Source organism: Lissotriton helveticus, chromosome 7 (genome assembly GCF_964261635.1).
Source record: "Lissotriton helveticus chromosome 7, aLisHel1.1, whole genome shotgun sequence".
In the NCBI taxonomy this organism is placed as follows: domain Eukaryota; kingdom Metazoa; phylum Chordata; class Amphibia; order Caudata; family Salamandridae; genus Lissotriton; species Lissotriton helveticus.
In genome coordinates, this window is record NC_136068.1 from 1,405,654,364 (window position 1) to 1,405,679,947 (window position 25,584).

Here is a 25,584-nt window from a genome sequence, read left to right on the forward strand (position 1 = left end):
AAGCACTGTGTTTTCATTTACGCTGTCCCAGTTGTAGCGCTATCTGTGTTGCTCTGTCTGGATATTGCATTGCTTGTTTTTTCCATCGATAATTGTAGCGCTTTCATCACACATTGTCTAAGCTCTTTAATTTGTCTTTGTGCCCCAGCCTGTCTCTAGTTTCGATTTTGCTGCCATTTTTGTTGTTGTTGCCTCGGAGCCCGTCCTCTACACCCCGCCCCCGCCTCACAGCTGACCCTCCCTCGCCCCCCCACCTCTCCACTTATGACAGATGCATTTGCACGCAGCGTTCACGCGCAGCGGACGCGCCGAAGTTGCGCCAAAGGTAAGCCCGTCTTCGCCTGGACTGCGCCCAGCGCCAGTCCCCCTGGTCCACGCAAACCCCACTCCACCCGCTTAATGTACGACGCCGCTACCCTCTCTGCCCTTAACCCAGGACGCACACCACAATGCTGCAAAGCTGCCCCAGGACACACCCATGGACCCTTCGCCTGCCACTCCTGTAAGTTCGCCTGCATCCAGACCTACACCAAATCCACTAATTACAAACACAGTTCCGACTCTAACAACCTGAAGTGCATTCTGCTGAACACTCGCTCGGTCCACAGACACGCCACTGAACATTGGGACCTTCTCGACAAGGCATCTCCATACGTCGCCTTACTTACAGAAACCTGGATGAACACCTCATCAGCGCCCGACATCGCCATAGCCATCCCGGACGCTTACAAGATCATCCGAAAAGACCGCACCAACCAAACAGGAGGAGGCATCGCCATCGTCCATAAGAACACCATCAGTATCAGGACTAGCTCCGACGATAACCTCGCTACCGCCGAACACCTCCACTTCCAGATCCACACCGACCCCAAGTCCACACTCAGAGGCACCCTCATCTATAGACCACCAGGAACCCGCACTCAATTCAACGAAGACATCACTGACTTCATCAGCCCACATGCCCTCAACTCCGAAAACTACATCCTACTGGGAGACCTCAACTTCCACCTGGAAAAGAAAAACAACAGCAACACCACCACCCTCCTGGACAACCTGGACAACCTCGGACTCAAACAACTTGTTGACACCCCCAACCACCTTGCCGGACACACGCTCGACCCCATCTTCACCTCCAGCAAGCACATCTCCTTCGACCACACCATAGCTCTCCATTGAATGGACCACAGCTGCGTTCACTTCAGCTACAAAAAGACCTTGACCCTCAACCCCCCACAACCTGTTCCTCTAAGAAACTGGAACAAAATCACCGCCGAACAACTCTTCACATCGCTTAACCAAAACCCTCCTGCCACATCATCGGATCCAAACCAAGCTGCCTCCAAATTCACACAATGGATCACCCACACCGCTGACGAACTAGCACCCCTGAAAAAACACCAAATCAAACTAAGTAGCAAAAAGGCCCCCTGGTTCAACGATGACCTTAAAAAATCCAAGAAGTTATGTCGTACTCTCGAGAAAACCTGGAGAAAAAAACCCAACCACTAACAACCTGACCACCTTCAAGGCCGCAACCCGCAAACACCACCAATTGATCCGATCCACCAAGAAATCAGCATTCAAGGACCGACTCGACAAAAAAACGCCCACAACAGCAAGGAACTATTCAATATCGTCAAAGAATTTACCAACCCCACCGCCGGCACGAACGACATCACTCCCTCCCAAGACCTCTGCGACTCCTTATCCTCTTTCTTCCACAAAAAAATCGCCGACATACATAACAGCTTTGAAAACCAGTCCGAGGAACAATCCTCTTCACCCACCCCCGAACAAAAACAGAACTCTCACAACCTTCGCGCCTGGAACCCAATCACTACCGAAGACACCATCCGCCTGATGAACTCCATCCACTCAGGAAGGCCAACCGACCCATGTCCCCACTACATTTTCAACAAAGCAGACTCCATCATCGCACCCCATCTCCGTGATGTCATCAACTTCTCCTTCAACTCCGCTACCTTTCCAGAAAGCTGGAAACATGCCGAACTCAGCGCCCTCCTGAAGAAACCCACAGCAGACCCCTCTGAACTTAAGAACTACCGCCCCATCTCACTTCTCCCATTCCCTGCCAAAGTCATTGAGAAAGCCGTCAACAGTCAGCTCGCCGCCTTCCTTGAATCCAACAATTCCCTCGACACCTCACAGTCCGGCTTCCGAGCCAAACACAGCACCGAAACCGCACTCATCGCAGCTACAGACGACATCCGAACGCTTCTGGACAACGGAGCAACAGTTGCCCTCATCCTTCTTGACCTCTCCGCCGCATTCGACACAGTCTGTCACAGTACTCTCATTCAACGCCTCAGCAACGTCGGAAAACATGGAAAAGCATTGGACTGGATCATCTCGCTCCTCGCCGGGAGAACCCAGAGAGTCCGCCTCACCCATTCAAATGAGTGGCCACCGAAGTCATCTGCGGAGTACCACAAGGATCTTCACTCAGTCCCACCCTCTTCAACGTTTACATGAGTCCCCTCGCATCCATCCCGCGACAACACAACCTCAACATCATCTCCTACGCAGACGACACCCAGCTGATCCTCTCCCTCACCAAAGACCCTAACACCGCCAAAACCAACTTACACGAAGGAATGAAAGAAGTAGCCGATTAGATGAAGAACAGCCGGTTAAAACTTAACTCGGACAAAACGGAAGTCCTCATCTTAGGATCATCTCCCTCTGCCTGGGACGACTCATGGTGGCCACCGGCCCTAGGTACAGCACCCATACCTACAGACCACGCATGTAACCTGGGCTTCATCCTAGATTCCTCCCTCTCGATGACCAAACAAGTCAACGCCGTCTCATCCTCATGCTTCAACATACTTCGCATGCTCAAAAAAATCTTCCGTTGGATCCCCACCGAAACAAGAAAGACAGTCACCCATGCACTGGTCACTAGCCGACTGGACTACGGAAACACCCTCTACGCCGGAACCACAGCCAAACTACAGAAAAAACTACAACGCATCCAAAACGCCTCAGCCAGACTCATATTGGACATCCCCCGTCACGCTCACATTACCGATCACCTGAAAGACCTCCACTGGCTCCCCGTCAACAAGAGAATTACGTTCCGTCTCCTCACCCACGCACACAAGGCCCTCTATGACCTAGGACCCGATTGCCTCAACACACGTCTGTCCTTCTACACACCCACCCGCCAACTTCGATCTTCCAATCAAGCCCTCGCCGTAATTCTGCGCATCCACAGATCCACCATGGGAGGAAGATCCTTCTCCTATTTAGCGGCCAAAACCAGGAATTCTCTCCCCACTCACCTCCGCCTTACACAGAACCACCTTTCCTTCAGAAAACAGCTTAAAACCTGGCTATTTGATAAGTAATGCACAACCCTCCCCCAAGCGCCTTGAGACCCTCTGGGTGAGTAGTGCGCTATACAAATTCCCGAACTTGAACTTCCCGAATTTGGTATCAAACTTAACACTTGCCTTTGTGCATTTAAGAATGCAGCAAATTCTTAAAACAGATTATGAAATATTATTTGGAGGAAAGCAACGTAGTTTTTGGAGATCTACTACAACTTACTCCTGTAAAAGGACAACCAGTGTTTAAAACACTGGCGCATGAAGATACCAGAAAGTCTTTGGGGAGCATTGGAAATTTTAAGATTTGGTTATTTTTTTAACATAAGGAACTTATTACAAAAATGCGACAGGTGCAAAGTGGGCCTTAGGGCATGGACTGCTTCAAACCCCTATAGACTATGCATGCACTGTTCTATGCACCAGCAAACATGTCTTTTATACCTTCAATTCCCCAGTCTGTATCCTTACAGTTTCAGCAAACTCTCTGTGATTGCTGATTCAGTATTGTACTGAGCTATTCAGCAGAATGTCCTTATCTATGCACTGTGCTAAAAATGAAGCTCTTATAAATTCAGTCATGCACTCTCCTTGCAGAACTGTAATCATGCAGTCAGTACCCAAGTAATTATGGAGCAAAGTATGACTTAGGCCATGGACTGCTTTAAACTCCTATAGACTATGCTTGCAGTCTTCTATGCACCTGCAAACTTCCCTTTTATACCTTCCATTCCCCAGTCTCTTTCCTTACACTTCCACCAAACACTTTGTCACTCCTGTTATAGTTTTGTAGTGACTCATTGATCAGTGTATAGTAATCCATTCACTACATTAAAACACTAATCGGTAGATGTACAATAAGTGGTACATCCTTAGGGATATGCCAGTTATTGTGCACTGTGACATCACCACCAAGGGTGCACCGTATTTACAATGTGGTGCATTATGGGGCAAAAACGGCACAGATATGTGATATATCTGTGCTGTGAATGCGGCACAGTGCTTGACTTGCGTTGCAAGCGCAATGCAGCTCCAGCAATGCTCTTGGTGCCCTAAGCTCACAATGCTGTGTCAATCGTTACACCTGCTTCAAGCAGGTGCATGGTTTTGAGGCAGTATATGCCCAAAAGTGACTAAATGGAACCTTATAGATTTCACTCAGTCACTTTTAGGAGGCGTTTCTGCGCTAGAACACCCCGCCCCCCCCCCCGCGCGTGTGCAGGAAAGCCTTCATCTTGTGCAGGGCTTTACAATGTGATGCACCTTCCAGATGTGTCACATTGTAAATACCACACACCATGGCACATCTTTTGCACCACCGCTGCGTCACAAAAGTGACGCAACGGCTGTGTAAAAGAGGCACAAGGGGGTTGTAAATCCGCCCCTAACACATACAAATTCGCCCAGGCAGTTTCACCAGCAGTGCAAAATAATGCATAGACTTGTAACATATTTATGTGCATATGTTACATTCAAGTGCTTCGGAAGTACTACAGTATACTATATGTAAACACCTTATAGATTTATGCTGTAGCACTTCCTTATAGTTGTACACTTTCACATTCACCATACACTACAAATATATTCATCCATTCATTTATGCACTACACATTCATTCACACAAAGTTTTACAAACTATCATAGAAATATAGCTCTTTCTTTGACAAGTGGAGGTAGTTCTGAGCAGAACTGTTTTTTTTGTTTTTTAAGTTTAGTATTTTTTTTGGATATTTTTAACGTGGTTTTTTTATTTTATTTTTTTAACCAAAAAATTCAACTGCAACCCAAAAAGTGTCCAACGGGAACAAAACAATGAAATAAAAAAAATTAATGTCGTGGACAACAAGGCTCCCGTTTCCTTCGTTTGATGAGGTCAATTGACTGTTCCCCATAACACAATAATTCATTGCAATAAATACAAAGAATTTTCAGTTCTTCAAAATCAGGATCTATGTTAGGATGTGGACTGCTTGCCGAAGGTGGTGGTGGTGCAGTTGATGTACTCAGTACAGCAGGCGGTGGGTTCTCCTGCAACCTTCGTGTTGCAGCTCTTGCGAAGTTGTTGGGGTGCAGAGTTTTTACGTGTCGCCCCATACTCGCTGTCCCAAATGAGTACTTTTTTGTTGGATTGCCCCTGGAAAGAGTAGTCTCGCATAGTTTGCAAGTTACTTTGGGTGCATTAACTTTTTTTTCCCCTTCAGGGGTAGTAAAAAATTTCCAAATTGAAGCTTCTTTTTTTTTTCTTTGGAGGCTCTTCAGGAATAAATTGTTCCTCAGAAGAATCATTGGGAGAGGACTCCACAGGTGTAGTCATGGTGATCTTCTCTCTATTTTGACAAGATTCACAGAAGAGATGCTTCTCCTTAGAACGTCAAAGTAGAATGATTAAAATGGGAGGGGTCTTTCAACAGTTGGAATAGGAAGTGTTATGAACCAATCAAATCTTTTCTTTTAAGGTCGCATGGCTTTGCGTGCGCTTACGGTGCTCTTACGATGCGAGTACGTACGACGTACGGCTGCAAATTCCGTAATTGCGTTTAAAAGAAATATACGCTTATTAAAAGTTTAAAAAAACTATTTTCATGACTATCCCAGATAATGTCTTCCCTTAATATGTACATTAAATACATAAATATAAATGTTTTTGAACAATTAGAAACTTTCGCGCCGTACGCGTACCGGGCGCCGTACATGACGTCACACGGAAGCGTTGATGTGAAGTGTAATGTCAAAGCGTATTCGTAACGTGTGCGCTGGTACGCGCAGAGTACAATTACCTGTAAAAAGTATGGTGTGATCACTGTACGATTATCCCCAAAAAAAAACAATGAAAAAGGAATTATATAGAATTTAATTTTAATATATTGAAAAAAAAGTAATTAATAAAAAAAAATTGAATGTAGTTGTGTTATTATTTTACATTAAGAATATGAAATATAACGTAAAAAATTAAATAAATATAAATATTTATAATAAACATGTAGGAAAGTAGTATAACAAAAAAGAAATATAATAATTAATACATTTAAAAATTATCATTTACAAAACCTTCGAAATTCACTGAAAAAAACATAGGTTTTACACACGTTATAGTTAGGAATTAGCATTTAAAAAACCTTGAAAAATCACTGAAAAAACCATAGGTTTCAGCCACGTTATAGTTAGGAATTAGCATTTAAAAAAACCTTAGAAATTCACTGAAAAAAACATAGGTTTCACACATGTTATAGTTAGCTGGACATTTCACTCACACAAAACCATTGAAATTCTCCCGTTATAGTTAGTTCAGCTAACTATAAATTGTGCGCCCGCAATGCACTGCTGATGACATCACATATTACATCACTGATGACATGGTCAGTGACATCACTCATGACATCACTCATGACATCTCAAATGATATTACTGATTACATCACTGATGACATCATCCTTGTGAAAGAGTCGCACACTTCCTCTCACCCTAATATAACCTTTGATACACACATTGAAAAATAGAAACTAAAATTTTCAAAACAATGGAGATATCAATACTAGTTAGAACAACCTATTCAGTAATTCCAAAATCTACATACACATTCACTCATTCACCAACAGTTCTATATAGTCACTCATACATGTACTCACTCATCATATGTACTCGTACAAAAATACTTCCTGTTACACACCTACACTCATACATAGAGTTACTCACACACTTACTCACACATGCAAATAAACTTTCAAACATCCATTTGCTTGCATATACAGCTATACACACACCACTACACTTATTTCTACAGAAACGTACACATACTTACTCTCTTAAACAATCACTTATAGAAACACATACTTATTTATACAGGAACTCTTCCAATCTCTCACTCTAATAAATACTCACTTATATACATCAATACTCACATATACTAGTTTAAAATATATGTACTTAGTCATAAAGACACTGTTGAGACAGTCATTCACTCACTAACACACCTATACACACACTCATCCACCCATACAGTCCTGCACACATGCTGTCTTCAAAACACATACAGTGAGTCACTCATTCATGCATCTATGTGCTAAGTAATATCCCTCACCGAACCATACAGACACTCATACTGATACTCGAAAATCCAACTAATAGCCTATATAGACACTCATGTAGCTACTCACCAACCCATTCAGCCACTTATTCACAAAGTGTGAGACAAAGTGTGACTGAGACTGATACTGATATTTACATATTTTCTCACTAACCCATGAGTTCACTAAGATACAATTAATCAGTCAGTTATAGAATCAATTTTACAAAAAGATCATCCATTTAGACATTTATATTCCCATTTATTTTTCCATCGACCTTGAGATATACATATATAAAACATATTTAAATTTCAGAAAAACACACATTCACTGGATGATGTCATCAGTGATGTCATGAGTGATGTCATTTGAGATGTCATCAGTGATGTCATGAGTGATGTCACTGACCATGTCATGAGTGATGTATTATGTGACGTCATCAGCAGTGCATTGCGGGTGCGTGAGTTATAGTTAGCTGAACTACCTAAAACGTGGGAATTTCAATGGTTTTGTATGAGTGAAATGTCCAGCTAACTATAACACGTCTGAAACCTATGGTTTTTTCAGTGAATTTCTTTTTTTTTTATATTTCTATTAAGAATACATGAGTACAGAACCAACACAAACGGAAAAAAAACAAAAGACAAGGGAAATGTCTGATAGGCGATAGCATCCTCACAATTAAAAAAATTATTTCAAATGAATACATAGGTGCATATCATCCCTTACAGACAGGGGATACTATACAATGCCAATATAGATACCAATGTGTAGATGTAGCAGAAATAGACACTTATAAACACTTATAAGCAAAGTAAAACAACAAACCATACCCAGACCATGAATTTATAACTCCATATAAGTCATAACTACCTCCCAAATTTGACGACCAAGTTGCATTTTCCGACTCCCTTTAAGAGCAAATAGACTATATTCCATATTGAACATTGCGATGAACCGTGCCCTCCATGCCTCAAATGATGGAGCATCTCTTTGTAGCCAGCAAGATGCAATGCAGAGCCTAATCACCGCTGTGGCTAAGAAAATCAAATATACTGACTTGCTAGGCACTTTGTCCGCTGCTGCTCCCATCTCTACCCCCAACATAGCCTGCGTGACTGACAATTGTGTAGGTACCCCCAAGATTTCAGTGAGGAATTTTTCCAAATGCCCAAACAACATACTTAAGTGCCGACATGAGTAAAAAACATGCCCCACGTCAGCAGCTTCCGTCCCACAGCAGAAACACTTTCCCTCCTGAGCACCCCCCACTTAGCGATTTTATCAGGTGTAAAATATAAATTGAAGACAGTCTTATAATGTTGGGCATAAAGAGTCATCCAGCCAAATCTATAGAAGTCTCAACCTGTATACCCTGGCATCCTAGTCTATTATCCCATTTGCGGCTATGAGTTTCCAAATCATTAGACATTGTGCCCAGCATTAAGTTATAGAGTGTACCAATTTGTGCTGTTTTCCTTACTGCCTCAATAAGGGGGTTGGGTTGAATTTGCCAGCGGGCTTTCAGCAAGTAATCCCTAAGTTGTAGATATTTTAAAAAATCCGCCCGAGACAGATTGTATTGATCCCTAAGCTGCTCAAACGACTTTAGCCCACCATCCATATGTAAATCACCAACCGTGAAGACTCCTCTAGCCCGCCAGTTGTATACCACCCGGTTCCAAAATACTATTGGAAGAAGGGTAGATTCTGTTAGTGGAGTGTACCAAGAAACTCTTTCTACCACATACATCTTCTTGGCGGCTTTCCATACTTTATAGGCAGCTATAAGAATTTTAAATCCCGTGCGCTTATATTAGCTCCAATCCAAACTGACAAACAGTCCAATTTTTGCAACGCTGCCCAGCAACATTTGATAGATGGAAGGAGACTCAGCCATATCTGTTGGTCCTACCCCAGTGAACAATATATTCATATGTTGCAACATACAGGTAAAATAATATAAAGTAAAATCAGGGACAGCCCAGCCCCCTTCAGCCCTTGGCAAAACCACATATCGCATTGCTCTTCGTGCTTTTTCTCGTGCCCATATAAATCTGGCACAAATAGACTGTAATAAAGCAAGATTGGCTCGAGGAATCTCTAAGGGCACACATCTAAAAAAATATACCATTTTTGGCAGAATCATCATTTTTAAGACGTTACATCTTCCCACCAAAGATAAATGTAGGCATTCACATTGATCCAATTGTCTACCGACCCCCGCCACAAGCATCCCCCAATTAGACTCCACCAGCGCACTCAAGGAGGCCCGTATCCTAATCCCCAAGTAAGTCACCTCTTGTAAGACCCTTTGATCAGTATATGAACCTGTATTAACACATAAAATTTGTGTTTTAGATGTATTCAACTGATATCCCGATACTGCCCCATACTCTGCTGCCAATTGCTCTATTTCATACATCGCTGCTGCTGGCTTAGGTGATACTACGGCCACATCATCAGCGTATGCAAAAACGTGATATTGTTGCTGCTGCAGAGTTACTGACTAAATCCGGGGACTGCTTTCTATCATCTTTAAGAAAGGATCTATATATAGTGAAAATATTAGTGGGGAACAAAGACACCCCTGTCTAGTCCCGTGCCTAAGTAACCCTGGTTTGGATTCAAGCCCCATTGTACAGATCTTGGCAACTGGTTTGCGATACAGCGTCTGTAGAGCGGTGATAAACTGTTGCTTAAACCCATGTTGTCGCATCGTTGCCGACAGAAATCCCCATGCGACGTGGTCGAAAGCCTTCTCGGCATCTAATAGAATAAGGCTAAGCGCCTCGGCGCTGCAGTTAGCATGTTTGAACAGCGTTATAACCCAATTAACATGGTTCGTTGTTCCCCGTTTAGGAATAAATCCATGCTGTCTAACCGACACCAGTGGGGTTATCACTTCCGCCAACTTAGTCGCCAAGATTTTTGAGTATATTTTACCATCCGTATTCAGTAGCGAAATCGGACGATATGATGCCGGAAGATCAGCGGGTTTATCCTTTTTCTTAAACACAACAATACTGTCCTCATCCCATGACATAGGATAGTCACCAATCTAAGCTTGTCTAAGTGTGGCTAACATATCCTCCTTCAGGACTCCAAAAAAGATCTTATAAATCTTGAGACAGAGTTTATCTGGCCCTGCCTCTTTTCCGGCTGCTAGCTCATTTATAGCTCTCTCTAGCTCACCCATAGTTATCGGGGCCTCCAACCTCTCTGCTTCTACCTCACCCAGATCTTTCTCACAAAAGCCCTGCAGCAGTAATTCACCTTTTTGACAATCATACTGTTCTCCTGCATAAAGTGTATCATAAAAATCTTTAAATACATCCAATATACCAGTTTCATTTTTGACGCGCATCCCACTGGAATCCAAAATAGCATCAATTCTTTGAGCCGCTTCCTTTCATCTAAGTTTTTGGGCCAGGCACGTGCCACTTGCCTCCCATACTCATAGTTCAATTGTCACTTAATTAAATATTTCTTAGCTGCTTCTTGGCTCGAGTGGAGGTTTATTTTTGCCTTACACCTGGATACTTCTGTTGAAATCTCTCTGACATCGATAGAAGCATGTATGCCCCGAATAAGCATCTCTTCGCCAGTGTCAGGCCCTGATACAATTCCTGTAGCTTTTCACCCTGTTGTTTTTGCCTGTAGAGCCCAAAACTAAGAGCTTCCCCCCCGAAAGCTGCTCTAAAAGCATCCCATACAAACCCAATGTCCGTGCTACCCCGATTAATGTGAAAGAAAGTAATAATCCAATCCTTCATATATGAAAGAAACTTTTTATCCAACAGTAATTTCCGGTCAAAAGAAAAACCCAGATGCGTAACTCCTACCCCAGCACATACTAAAGTTAATACCACCGGGCCATGATCAGAAGGGACCCTTGGATACACTTGAATTTGGGCATCCTTCAACAAATTGCTCAAGGCAAAAACATAGTCCATCCTCACCAATTTTTGGTGTGGACAAGAAAAAAAAGTGTATCCTGGGTCCTTTCCCCTCAATGTGGCCCATACGTCTACCAAGCCATGTGCAGTAATCAAAGATTGCAGCACCTTAAACACTTTTGGTTTTCTGCCAGTATATCTGTAACTGTCATTTCCCAAAGAATAGGGCAGTAGATTTATATTTAAATCGCCACAAACAATTACTGGAGTTGGCCATAACGCCAAATCAACATTAAGCAGTTCTAGAACGGATGCCTCATCCATATTTAAACCCTATATAGAACACAACGTATATTGCAAGATGGTGGCAGCTGTGGTGGTGGTGTGAGCAGCTTGTGCACTACTCTCCTGTGGCTCCTACCTGAATTGATGCACTCGACTCTGATGGAGTGAGGACAGTGTTCGAGCTGGATTTTTCGGCGGCGGGGTGTGGTTTTGGTGGTCCCGGTTGACGCTGCAGAGCCCGTGGATTGTGTCCCCTGCACGGTGCTGTGCGGAACCTGGCGTCTTCGGCTGCTCTCGCGGGGTGGGGCGGAGCAACATCGTGCAGCGCTGCGGCACGGGGCGGAGCCCGCAGTGGAGAAACACCGCAAGGAAACAGGCATTGCGTTTTTCCTGGCGGCTCGCAGCAAACGGCTGGAGTAGCAGAGAAGTAATGGGCCCGAAAGGGAGAGGGGCTAAAACCCATGGGGCTGCAGCAATGGTAGCGGCGGCAGCAGTGAATGGAGGGGGTGTCACTGCTGTGAATATGGCTATAACTACCACTCCACAAGCGGATAACTGCCGTGGTAATGGAAATGGGGCTAACAGACGGAGGCAAGCTGACCAAATACTTGGTTCTCTGGGGGCAGGTGAGAACGCTGGCCGTGGGGCTGCGGGAATGAATAAAACATCAGTGCTAGATGGTAGGCGGGTGCAGCAAGATACTCCTGTTAAAGACCACACTGTACCGGCAATCTTTTATAAAAAATCTGCGTTAAAAGCCAAGTCAGCTGGAGACCCGGACTTGGTAAATCAACCCTTAGTCCCGCCTGTAAGTGGGCTTGCTGTTAACAGTATGCTATTGGTCTCATCGGCAGATATGGTTGACAGAGTTGTTTTGGTGACAGATATGGCTGTAAATGCACGTGCTAGTGATACGGCAGTTGAAAAACTTCTGAATAAATCTACCGAAGTTCCTATATTAGATCCCGGAAAGAGTTTGGTTGTGCCTAGTGGGGGCGGGCTATTAACTGCGGGTAAAGACATGTCAAGCAGTCTAAATATAGACAACAATGGATGTACTCCTCTGGATGAGGGGAACGATGCGCACTCTGCCGGCTCAGGGGGGAAATTTCTATTCCATGTCTGACTTGTCTATAGTATCAGAAAATGACAACGATAATGATGATGACAATGTGAGTGCCGTTGGTGACTGAGGGGATGATGGGGAAATACAGGACGAGGACGATGATTCTTGTGCAGATCAATCTCTGAATCAAGAGACTGTGAGGAAAATGCAGGAATTTGGCGATCTCCCATTGTACGAGATGATGATTCCAGTGGATCAACCCAGATGGGACGGCACACCACCCGAGCAGCCGGCTCAGGCAGCATTTAGTGTAAATAACGCTGACGATGATGGTGATGTGGTTACTTTGAATACAATATATAAGATCATAATGGCCCATCGGGCACAGACAAAGGCAGAAGGCTTACAAACACAGGGGGCAGTTCGTAAATTACAGAATATGGTACACCGTATCATGAAGTCATGTGCAGAAATACCTACTCGGGTGGTGGAGGTGGAAGAGCGTATTTCTGGCGCAGAGGACTCTCTGGTCAAACAACAGTCAGCTATTGAAGTTTTGCAAAAGACCAAGGCTGATGTAGACTGGAAACTAACAGATCTTGAAAACAGATCAAGGCATAATAACCTTCGTGTCTTGGGCCTACCTGAGTCCAAAGAGGGACAGGATGTGAGACAGTTTGTTGTCGAAATGTTCAAGGAGGCCTTCCCTGATGTGAAAGACTGGAATTGGGAAACTGAGGCCATTGGGGCAAATAGATTCCCTTTTCTACAACTCAGTAGAACAGGGGGGACCAGGGGAGAGGTGAATGCACAGCCTAGAGCAATTCTAATTTGTCTTAACAACTATTTGCTTCGCGAGGCAATATACGATCTTGCACGGCCTGATAGGCGCCGGTCTGGCAAAGGGTGCAAATATTTTGTACGCCCCGATTTTTGTCCGACTACTGTGCAGCAAAGGTGGACATTGCGGCAGCTCATTTCACTCTACCAGGCCAAGGGGGTGCAGGCATTCCTTTTAAATCCTGCCAAGTTAAAGGTGATTTATAAAGAAAATAATCTGTTTTTTACATCAGAGGTTGTGGTGCAGGACTTTTTGAAGACATTGGGTTGCCAATAAGTGTATAGTACCTGTCTTCTCACTCTTGCATTATCATAGTTTGTTCTTTCTCTTCCTTTTTTCTTCCTTCTTTTCTTTTTTTTGCTGTTTTTCCCTCTTTCCATATAGTATCAGTATGATTGCAATACTAGGATATGAGGTCAGTCTGTTAATTAGTCAGAATGGTATATGTTTATAAATGTAATGTTTTTTCATGTTCAATCATACGAATAATATGTGAGCATGTTAACACCGGAAGAGGGGCGTACTATATTTGAAGAGATTGGGTGGTGACGGGTGGAAAATCGGGCAGGGGCCCACGGGGGGGATGCACAAACACTCTCCATCACTGAGGACATGGTCCTTACGTCCCATTTTGGGTGGTTTGGGGTTTGGAAGGGTTGGAGGGGAATGGGGAGCAGGGGGGTGGCATGGGGGAAGTAAAACAAAATTAACACATGAGTACATTTCCGTACATTTCCTTTCATTGCATGATAGCTAGCGACATATGGCACATGTATCTTTCTGTTGGAGGCACATTAGAGATAGATGTCGGTTAAGGGTATTAGATTTGGCTCGTTGAATGTCAGGGGATTGAATCATCTTAATAAAAGGCAGCGGGTAGCTAGTGAGCTACAGATGCTCCATTGTGATGTGATGTGTCTCCAGGAGACCCATATAGCATGGCCTAAGAGAATATTGTTAACAGAGTTGGGGTATACTGTAGTGGCATGTACTAAACATGCTTGTACATCAAGGGGTATTGCAATTTTGGCAAAAAAACATATTGTTAACACAGGTAGGATATTGACGGATGGTTTGGGGAGATGGGCAATAGCTGAGTGTGTTCAGTGAATTTGCAAGGTTTTTTTAAATGCTAATTCCGAACTATAACATGTGTAAAACCTATTGTTTTTTTCAGTGAATACATATCGGTCGCCAGTAGGTAGTTATAGTTAGGACCTAGTTTCCATAGGAAATCCGCAACATTCTATTGGGAATAACTTTGGCGCCGGTTAATGAATCTTTGTGAATTTCTCAAAGAAGATGGCCCCCTCCGTTCTGCTTCTTCCCTGAAAGTTTTGGGGGGATTCGTGAAGTGGGAGCTGAGAAAAAAGGGGGGACCCAAAACATCTTTTCCCCATGTTATTTTCCATAGGACGATTAGACACGGCTACAGCCCGAACGGCTGAACGGAATTACAAGAAATTTGGCAAAATGGTAGAGTCAGATTCGCAGATCGCCCTTTTGTTTAAATGGTGTAAATTCCTCCAGTAGTTGTTGAGAAAATTGAATTTGAAAAAAATTATATATCTATAAGCACGCCCCATGCACGCAACCGGGTGTGCGCGAACGGAATTCTGATTTGCTGTTAGACGTCTGTGAACATTCGATTCGGTGGTAACCAGGAAGTGTTGGCCACCATTTTGTCAGCGTGAGGCTGAAAAGAGGGCAAAATAAATGTAGAGAACGTGAAAATGGGGTAGGGTAGAGAGTCCCTGACCCTCTAGGCCTTCTCAGGGGGTCCCTGAAGGACCTCGAAGGCCAAAATAATTATTTTTTTTAAACCGCGGGGTGCGCGCACGGTGCACGCACCCTTGAGGCTGAAGAGAGTGAAAAACAAAAGTAGAGAACGTGAAAAGGGGATATGGTAGAGCCTCTCTGACCACGTAGGCCTTCTTATGGGGTCCCTGAAGGACCCCGAACGCCAAAGAAATTTTTTTTTTTTTTCAGCAGCCATTTTGTGTAGTTTCAGAAGAGAGTGAAAAACGAAAGTAGAGAACGTGAAAAGGGGGCAGGGTAGAGTTTCCCTGACCTCCTAGGCCTTCTTAGGGGGTCCCTGAAGGACCCCAAAGGGTAAAAAAACCTTTTCGTTTTTTAAGAAAAATCACGAGGTGCGCGCACGGTGGAAAAAAAACAAAACCAACAAAAAAAGACAGTTAAATAATAAGTTTTGAGTGTTTAGATGTTGGTTGGCTCTAAAAAGTTCAATGAGTGTTTTTTGTACCTACAAGTAAATACCGATGCAGAGTCTAACGTTTAAAAGGAAGACTCTGTTCCCCTCATCTGTGAAATGTACACCATCTCTCCTATAGATGCCTTGCATGTTGTAACGCAAGTTGTTGTGGTATATAGAACCAATACCATAGTCTCTGAGGAAAGCAGAAACAGACTTATTCACATGTTTCCTTGCTTTCTCAATCTGCAGACAATATTGGTTGGACCAGTTCCATTTTTGCCTTTGGCATATATTAGAATATACAAAGGCTGTTTGTGGAAAAAGTGACATCAATTGCCCAAAGGTGAGCTTTAAAAGCATTTCCAGACCTACCCCAGTCAAAGTACCCAGGTCATTGCCACCACAGTGCACAATTATGAGGTCAGGGTGTGGGAGATGCAAAATGGATTTTACCAATGGCATCAATTGGTGACATCTCAATCCTCTCTGGTCAATCCACATAATATCCACATTTGGTAAATCAAGGTTGAGGAAGCATCTATTTGCTGCATACCTATCACTCCAGAAAATAAAACGGTGTCCTACAATCCACACTCTAAGCATCTTGAAGGGAGATCTGGTTGTACTGAGATGGGCTCTGGAAATGAAATGGCAGTTTGAAAAGTATGAGTTTAGAAAAAAATGTGGATGAGATTCAGTGCACTTGAAAAAAAAGAAATGATTGGTGGTTTCTGATAATTTAACATTGAAAACTAGGGTGCATACTACTGGTTTTTAAAAGGAATAATACTATTGGTTTAGAAAAAGTAATTGAAAAGAACATTGCACAGGATAAGCTGGAATATTGAGAAGTCACACACACATGCTGCTTTGGTTTGCAACATTGAGTGATGAACTGTTCACCTTTTGAGTTCAGTTAGGTGTTCTATGGAGAGTTGCCATGTTAATAGGCAGAGAGAGCAGTGGGGGAAGGTTGAAAGTGTTGAAATGTACAACCAATTAAAATGTTAGTTTGGTTTTGAATTTGTGTGGGAAGACATTTCATTGGTTATGTACAGGGATATGTGTGAAAAATGAGAGGGAATCAGGGCCATTTTGTGGTTGCAGTGTCTGAGGTACATTTCAGAGATTCTGCTTAAGAAAATCTGGTGTGTGATTGACACTGTTCTCAATCTTCAAAAGCATTTTTAAAGGTGAGTTATTAATTTTTAAGGGGATATATGTTGTGCATTGTAAGTTAATAATAAAAATGTGTTCTAATGTGGAAGTTACTCACTTTCCCTCTCTTTCACTTACTCCTTTATCCTTTTTCGTAATATTTTTTTTATCTCACTCTCCTTTCGTCACCTTCATATCTCTTTCCTCACTGTCATTATCCCTTTCCTTTACTCCTCTTTTCTATTCCCTCTCTCTATCTGATTTACTCCCTCTTTCTCTCTCCCTCACCCTTGCTCTCTTTATACACCACTACTAGCAAGACCCCCCCCCTTCACTGTTGTAATCATTTGACTGAATTGCAAGGATTTCTGTTATGTGTCTAGGATCACAGTATGAGTCAGTATTCATTTCAGAAGATTCTGGCAGAATAATTTACTTTTTTCTTTCTGCCTGTAGCTTTTCACCCTCTTTCTGTACCATTTTCTCTCAGTATGTATTATCTCCCTCTCTCTGTGTTTCATCTCCCCTCTGCATGTAACATTTCTTCCTCTGTTTGCAGCATTTCTTTTTTGCTGTACCAGGTTATCCCTTTGTGTGCATTATCTCTGTGTCTGTGTGCTCCATTTGTCTCTCTGTGTGAACCATATTGCCCTGTCTCTGTTTTATCTACCCTCTGTCTGCAGCAACTCTCCTCTGCCTGCATCACTGCATCATGTATTGTTTTGGGTTGTAATGTATTGTTTTACATTTTTGGTCCAGGATCACACTGAATGTCTGTCTACATGAAAGAATTACATTTGGATCTTTTTCTACAATCTCCCCTGTCTGTCCTCACAGTCTACCTCTCTCTGCTTATACTGTCCTTTATTTTCAGAAATGTCCACTCTTTACTTATTTTTTCCTGTCTTTCTTGAGAGTGCTATTTTTTTAACTGTTTCTTGTGTACTCTCTGTTGTGGTTGTCTTTACTGTCCCCTAATGTTTCCCTTTCTTTTTATACTCCTTCCTCGGCTTTCTTCATAATACTCTCTGTTTTTATCAGACCTCCTCTTAGCAATGACCCACTTTATATAGATAGAGTGCTGTATACACTCTTGAGCAGATTTACAAGCATATTGGGCCTCTTTCTTCTTGCATTGTGTCTCATGTTTGGATGTAATGCTGGCAAAAAACTAATGGTGCATATTGGAAATGTATTTTGGGAATGAGTCAGGTTTCTGCACTGTAATGTAGTGGTCATTTACATGGGCTGTGTTCTGTCTCTTAAACGATTTACTGTGGTATATGTGTTTTGGTAAAATGTATAATTTTAACATTTTTTACTAGGATCACACTGAGTGTCTGTGTAAATTAAAAAATTATATTTGTACCTTTTTCTATAATGTTACCTGTGTGTCCTCACAGTTTGCATCTCTCTGCTTATAGGGTAATCTTTATTTTGATATTGTGTCTCATGTTTTGATTAAATGCTGGTATAGAGATAGTGCTGTACATTTTCCAATTGCAGCAGAGATTGCTAGAGACAGTTCTCAAGACAGTCAAAGTTCTGCTTCGTTGAGTCAGGATCCACTAGGAGGACCAATTATCCAAAATGAAGCAGCAACTGCCATGGATGAGGTGGAAAGAGCAATGGAACAAGCTCAGGAGGATGTAATAAACTTAGAAGAATTGGAAAAACAACTAAATGTTGAGCAAAAACAAATATACGATGAAGTGACAGAGTAGATTGAGCATGGTTTATGTCATCAGAAAAAAGAGTGCTCATGTACGTCATTTGAACCTGTCCGACTGTACGTGAGTGGAGAAGCAAGAACTGGAAAAAGTTTTCTAATTAAAGCAATTGCAACTTATCTACAGAAAAGAACTGAGTCGTCACTCTCTTGTGTTGTTACTGCCCAAACTGGGTTGGCAGCACATAACATTAAAGGGATTACTTTACATCGTTTATTGATGCTGCCAGTAGAGCACGAAAATAAATTAGAATACCACAAGCTATCTCGAGAAGCTTGTTGGGAAGTTTCCAGAGTCCTGAAAAAAATTAAACTTCTCAATATTGATGAGGTAAGCATGGTATCAAATTTAATGCTTGCTTTTGTGCATTTAAGTATGCAACAAATTCTTAAAACAGAGTATAATGTGTTATTTGGAGGCAAACACGTCATCGTTTTTGGAGCTCTACTACAGCTAACTCCTGTGAAAGGACAACCAGTGTTTAAAACCATTACACATGAAGATACGAGAAAGTGCCTGGGAAGCATTGGAAATTTTAATATATGGTTATATTTCAAATATACAGAACTCATTAAAAATATGCGACAGGCAAAGAATGCTGATTATAAAAGAATTCTTCAAGATATAAGAATTGGAAAAGTGAGTGAACATGGCAAAGAAGCTTTACAGGCACGATTACTTTCAAATTTGTTTCCAAACGAAAATTTTATCCCACAGAATATATATAGAAAAATTGCTGAAAATAAATCAATGATATGCTTGATGCCAACTCTGCAAGAACGTTCAATCTTCAATGAAAAAATGTTAAAGTGAGAAAATCAAGAAATTATAAAACTGGAAGCTATTGATAGAATAGAGCATGAAGGAGCTACTATTATTTTGTCAGAAAAGTTGAAGTCAAAATTGGATTCTTTAGACAAATCAATATCTAAAACGGCTGGTTTAGAAAAGAATCTATATGCATCTTTGAATTGTCGGATAATTTTACGACATAATTTGCATGTGGAAAGAGGTTTAGTAAATGAAGCAATGGGGCATGTTGTTGATTTTGTGAATAACCCAAATAGAGATGACAGTGAATTTTTGAAAATCAAATTTGATGAAATTGAAGAAGTACAACAATTGAGTCGTTGTTCGACTCGATTTTTGCTTGTAAAAAGTTTATATGTCCGCGGAAAAACATTTCCTGTTTGTTTGGCATATCAGTGACCATTCATAAATCTCAAAGTTTAAGTGTAGATAGTGCTTTGGTGAATATTGGAAGTACTGTGTTCAAGGAGGGTTTGGCATATGTTGCTTTATCTCGACTCAGAACTTTATCTGAATTACACTTGATTGATTTTTCTGAGACAAAGTTTAGTGCAGATCTAAATTGTGTGAAAGAGTATAATAGGTTAAGAAGAGAATATGCTCCAAATTTACCTCAATATCCCCTATTTGAAAAGCTAGTGTAAGGTCGAAAAATGAAGATATGAGAAAAATTGTAGCGAGGTTGTAGAGAAAAGAAAAAAACTAGATGAACCAGTAATTGTAAGCAAAAAGAAAAAGGATAGTATTTGAGAGGTTGTTGGATTTCAGTTTGAAAACAGTTCTGGTGTCAACTGCTATGCTAATGTAGTGGTTAATGTTGTTTTTTTTCTTCAAACTTTACAACAACAGATTGTTCAAAATCGGGATCAAAGATTTTGTTGTTTTTTTATTCTGTCTTTGAGAAATGTAGCAGTGATAAAACAAAAATAGAAAGTGTTTCTGATATTCAAAATGTTTTAGACATATGTTCTGGTCTAAATCAATTTTCACAGAATATTCAGCAAGATTGTCAGGAATTTCTTATGTATATGCTTGTTGTAGTGCAAGATGAAGGTATAGATATTGAAAATCTTTTTGGCCTTTCTTATAAATGGCAACATGACTGTGACAATTGTTCGATTTCAAGTAGTACTGAAATAGACACTGAAAGATTTATATTTTTGACGTTACCAGACTGCAAATCAGTGTCTTTTAATAATCTAGTTAGAGAAGGAAATCAAAACATGGTCTGTACACAATGTAACTCACAAATGTTATCAACATTATTTATACAAAGATATGGACAGTATGTAATTTTAATGCTCCAATGATGTAGACCTGATGGAACAAAATTGACAACTTTAATTAAAAATGTTGTGGCTTCTCAATTATCAATTTCTGGAAGAACTTTTGTAACTGTAGGAATTATTTTCCATGATGGTCCTTCTACAACATCAGGACATTACACAGCTTATTTAAAATGTCCAAAAGGCTGGACACTTTGTAATGATACTCAATTGACTTTTAAACAACGTTTGCCTTTTGACTTACCAAATACTTACCTCGTGTTTTTACAACCCAAATTTTAGGGAAAATAATTGGCCTAGGAAGATTATTGCTGTTAAAAAAGGTTAGTCTGCTGTTGAGAATTATTTTGTGAGTGAGGGTGATCAAGATAAAACAAAACTTGTACTTGTCATAGAGGTAGTGTAAGTGTATCACATAGTGAGTGATATGAGTATTACAGGAAATGTTGATCATGAGTGAGGCAGAGGTGTTTTAGACTAGTTATAGTTGTTGTAGATTTTGTTGACATTTTTGATTCTCTTAAAGAATTTTCTTTTAATGGTATACAGCTCCTTGCTAAGATAAAGGATAAGCAGAGTGTCATCAGCATACCTCAAGACTTCCAAACAAAGGACTTTCCATATACTCTTTGGCCATGTGGAAAAGTATATCAATCAAAAATGAGAATTTCGGGTAAATGTTGTTAATATATGTTTGTACATAACTTTACTTAGAGAGTATAAAAAATAAGTAATAATGTTTTATTACTCTGTGATTGTTGATATTTACGTAAGAAATTGGTGTTTGGAAGAAAATATTTAAGATATGTTTTTTTCTAATTTTTAAACACAATCTTTTTGATTGTGGTTTTTTTTGCCCGCTGTCATATGATGAGTAGTATTGAACTCACTGTTTTTAGTGAAATTCAATATATTCTGAGAACTGCAAAATAAAACATATAACATATTGTACAAATTATTTTGTATAGTGAAATATATATTATAACTCAATTGTTTATTCTCTTCCACAGATATCATATTTATAAGGTAAGTACGACAAACAAAAAATACTTTTTCATCATTTTCTTACTTCTCTTTCTCTCTATCCTTTCTTCACTCTCTCTCTTACTCCTTTACCTTTCCTCATCTTACTCCTCTTCCCTCATTCTACTTACTCCCCTTCATTCACCTTTACACTCCTTCTCTCACCATCAGTACTCTTCCTTCACCGTCACTCATCTTGTCCAACTCCCTCTTTCCCCTGTCTGTCCCTCACTTGTCTTTCCTATCTTCCTCCATCACTACCCTTGTCTTGCTGTATCGATCAATCTCTTCTCACAGCCCCCTTACTCTCTTTCTTTCACATCATCCCTCAGTGACCTTCACTCACTTCACTTCTTTCACTTCCTCACTCCCTTTCGCTCTCTCCCCTTTCCCTCATCCGTCTCTAAGTCTGTTCCTCTGTGTCAGTCACTATAACTGATTTACTCCCTCACAGTCCGTCACTCTCCCTCTGTTTCTCTCTTTTACTGTCTCCCTCTCTCTCCACCAGTCTTTCTTTTCTTTTCTCTCTCTTTCCATAAATCCTTCTCTCTCACTTACTTCTTTTTCATTTCTCTTAATATGCTTCTTTTCCATGACTACCCTTCCCTCCTTTTATCCCTTCCCTCACTGTCACTGCCCTTCATTCAATCTGAGTCCTCTTCCTCCACTTCATGTTCTCTTCTCTCTGCATCACTCTCATTCCATTTCTCCTGCACCCATTCCCTCACTCTCCCTCATACTCTTTCGCTCACTCCATCCGTCAATCCCCTTCCCTTATTCCCTGTACCTCAATCCCTTTTGGTAACTCTCATTCCTTTAGTCTCACACTCCTTTCACTCCATTTCTCTCTCCCTCTCTCCCACTGTCTCACTCAGTCAACCTCTTCATTTCCTGTCAGTCACTTCCTCTCTCTCTCTTTCTCTCTCACTCTCTCCCTCTGTTTTTCTCCCTCACCCTTTCTTTCTTTCCCTTTCTGATTTTTTCACTTCTACTTTCTTTTGTATTATGAAATATATATTATAACTCTGTTTTTTCTTGTCTTCCACAGATACTATATTTATATAAAAATATTCTATTAAGTTGTCATTATTTATAAGGTAAGTATGACAAACAGAAAATGCTTTTACTTCACTCTCTTACTTCTCTTTTTCTCTTTCTTATTCTTTAATCTCTCTCTCACTCCCCTTACTCTACTCATCTTAGTCTCCTTTTCTCATTCTCATTACTGCCCTTCATTCACTTTTACAGTCTTTCTGTCACTATCAGTACTTTCTCATCACCCTCACTCACCTTGTCCAACTCACTCTTTCCCCTGTCTGTGCCTCACTTTTTTTTCCTATCTTCCTCCATTACTACCCTTGTATTGCTGTATCGCTTAGTCTCTTCTCACTCCCCCCTTATTCTCTTTCCATAACATCCCTCATTCACCTTCACTCACTCCACTTCTCTCACTCCCCCACTCTCTTTCGCTCAGTTCCCTTCCTTTATTCCCTCCCTCACTCTCTTTTCCTCCATCTGTGTCTAAATATCTACCTCTGTCTCAGTCACTATAACTGATTTATTCCTTCACACTCCCCCACTCTCCTTCTGTTTGTCTCTTTCACTGTCTCCCTCTCTCTTCACTACTCTTCCTTTTATTTTCTCTCTCTTTCTATAAAGATGCTTCTTTTTCAATCACTCCCTTTCCCTCAATCTTATATCCCTTCCCTCACTGTCACTGCCCTTCATTCAATCAGTCCTCTTCCCCACTTCATGTTCTCCTCACTGTGCCTCAGTCCTATTCCCTTTCTCTTGCTTCTATTCCCTCTCTCACCCTCACTCTCTTTCACTTACTCCATCCGACAATACCCTTCCCTTATTCCCCTTTCCTCATTCCCTTTTGCGAACTCTCATTCCTTTAGTCTCTCACTACCCTTCACTCTTCTCTCTGTCTCACTCAGTCTAACCACTTCACTCCCTGTCACTCACTTGCTCTCCCTCTCTTTCTGTGTCACTCTTTCCTTCTTTCTCTCTCCCTCACCCTTCCTTTCTTTACCTTTCTGTTTCTTTCACTTCAACTTTCTTTTTTATTGTGAATTATATATTATAACTCTATTTTTTCTTGTCTTCCACAGATACTATATTTATAATAAAAAGTACTAATAACTTGTCATTATTTATAAGGTAAGAGTGACAAACAAAAAATACCTTTTCATCACTCTATTATTTCTATATCTCTCATTCCCTTTCTTCACTCTCTCTTTTACTCACCTTCCTTTTCTTCATCTTACTCTCCTTTCATCATTCTCCTTACTCCTCTTCATTCACCTTTACACTCCTTCCCTCACTATCAGTACTCTTCCTTCATCCTCACTCACCTTGTCCAACTTTGTCTTTTCCATCTCTGTCCCTCACTTCTCTTTCCTATCTTCCTCCATCACTACCCCTGTCTTGCTGTATCGCTCAGTCTCTTCTCACTTTCCCCTTACTCTTTTTCCTTCATATCATCCCTCACTCTCTTTCACTCACTCCACTTCTCTCACTCCCTCTCACTCTCTTTCCCTCACTCCATCCGTCAGTCCCTTTCCCTTACTCCTCTTTCCTCATTCACTTTTGCTAACTCCCATTCCTTTAGTCCCACACTCCCCTTCACTCCATTTCTCTCTTCCTTTCTCCCTCTATCTCACTCAGTCTAACCGCCTTAGTCCCTAGTCACTTGCTCTCCCTCTCTTTCTCTCTCACTCTCTCGCTCTCTCTTTCTTTCTCTCTCTCACCTCTCCTGTCTTTCTCTTTCTGCTTCCTTCACTCCTACTTTATCCCTCAGTCCCCTTTCCTCTCTCTTAATCTCCTTCCTTCTCTCTCATTCTCTTCCCTCACCTGCATACACCTTCCCTAAGTGTCACTGCCCCTCACTCACCATCACTACCCTTCACAACTCCACTTTCTCCTGGCTGTATTTTTCACCCTTTCACTTTCCCGTTCCCTTTTCCTCACTCCCCCTCGCTCTCCTTCTCTCACTCCATTCTTTACTCCCCTTCTCTCACTCTCCTTTTCTAAGTTCCTCCATCCCCTCACTCCACTTCTCCTTCCTTCACTTACCATCTCTCACTTTCCATTACCCCCTTCCCTCACCCTAATACCCCTTCCCTCACCGTCAGTCCGTTTCTCTTACCTTCACTCCCTTCACTCTGCTCTACTTCTCCCTTTCCATCTCTTACTCCCCTTCTCGGTCTCTGTTCTATGCTCCCCTTTTCTCAATCCTCCTCTCACACTTTTCTTTCCTTACTGCCCTTCCCTTACTCTTTCTCTCTACTTACCTCACTCCCCTACCCTTAGTCCCCTTGTTTCAGTCACTCTTTGACTCCCCTTTCCTCACTCACCATACTACCCTTTCCTCAATCATTCCATCAATCCTTTCCTCCTTTTCATCAGTCATTTCAGTCATTCATTTATACACTACACATTCATTAAAAAAAAGTATGACACAGTATATAAAAGATATAGCTCTTCTTTGAGAAGTGAGGTTAGTTCTGAAAATAACTTTTTTTTCTTTTTTTGTATTTTTTTTAGTTTTTGAACAATTTTATATATTTTTTTGTTAAAAAAAAGAAAGTAAACAGGTAACAAAAAATTGTTCAACTGGAACAAAAATAATAAATGAAAACAATTAACTGCGGCGGCATACATATCAGTCTGACCCTGTGCCTCATGGGAACAGTCCAGCCCGAACTGCCAAGCCATATCTTCCCTGGACCGGAAACAAGCATACTGGGACCGGTTTCGGATTCATAATCCTCATCAGCCAGGCTATCTTGAATCCAGTGGCCAAGTGAGCAAGGGACTCACGTCTGAGCATACCCTGCCACACTTAGGGCGAA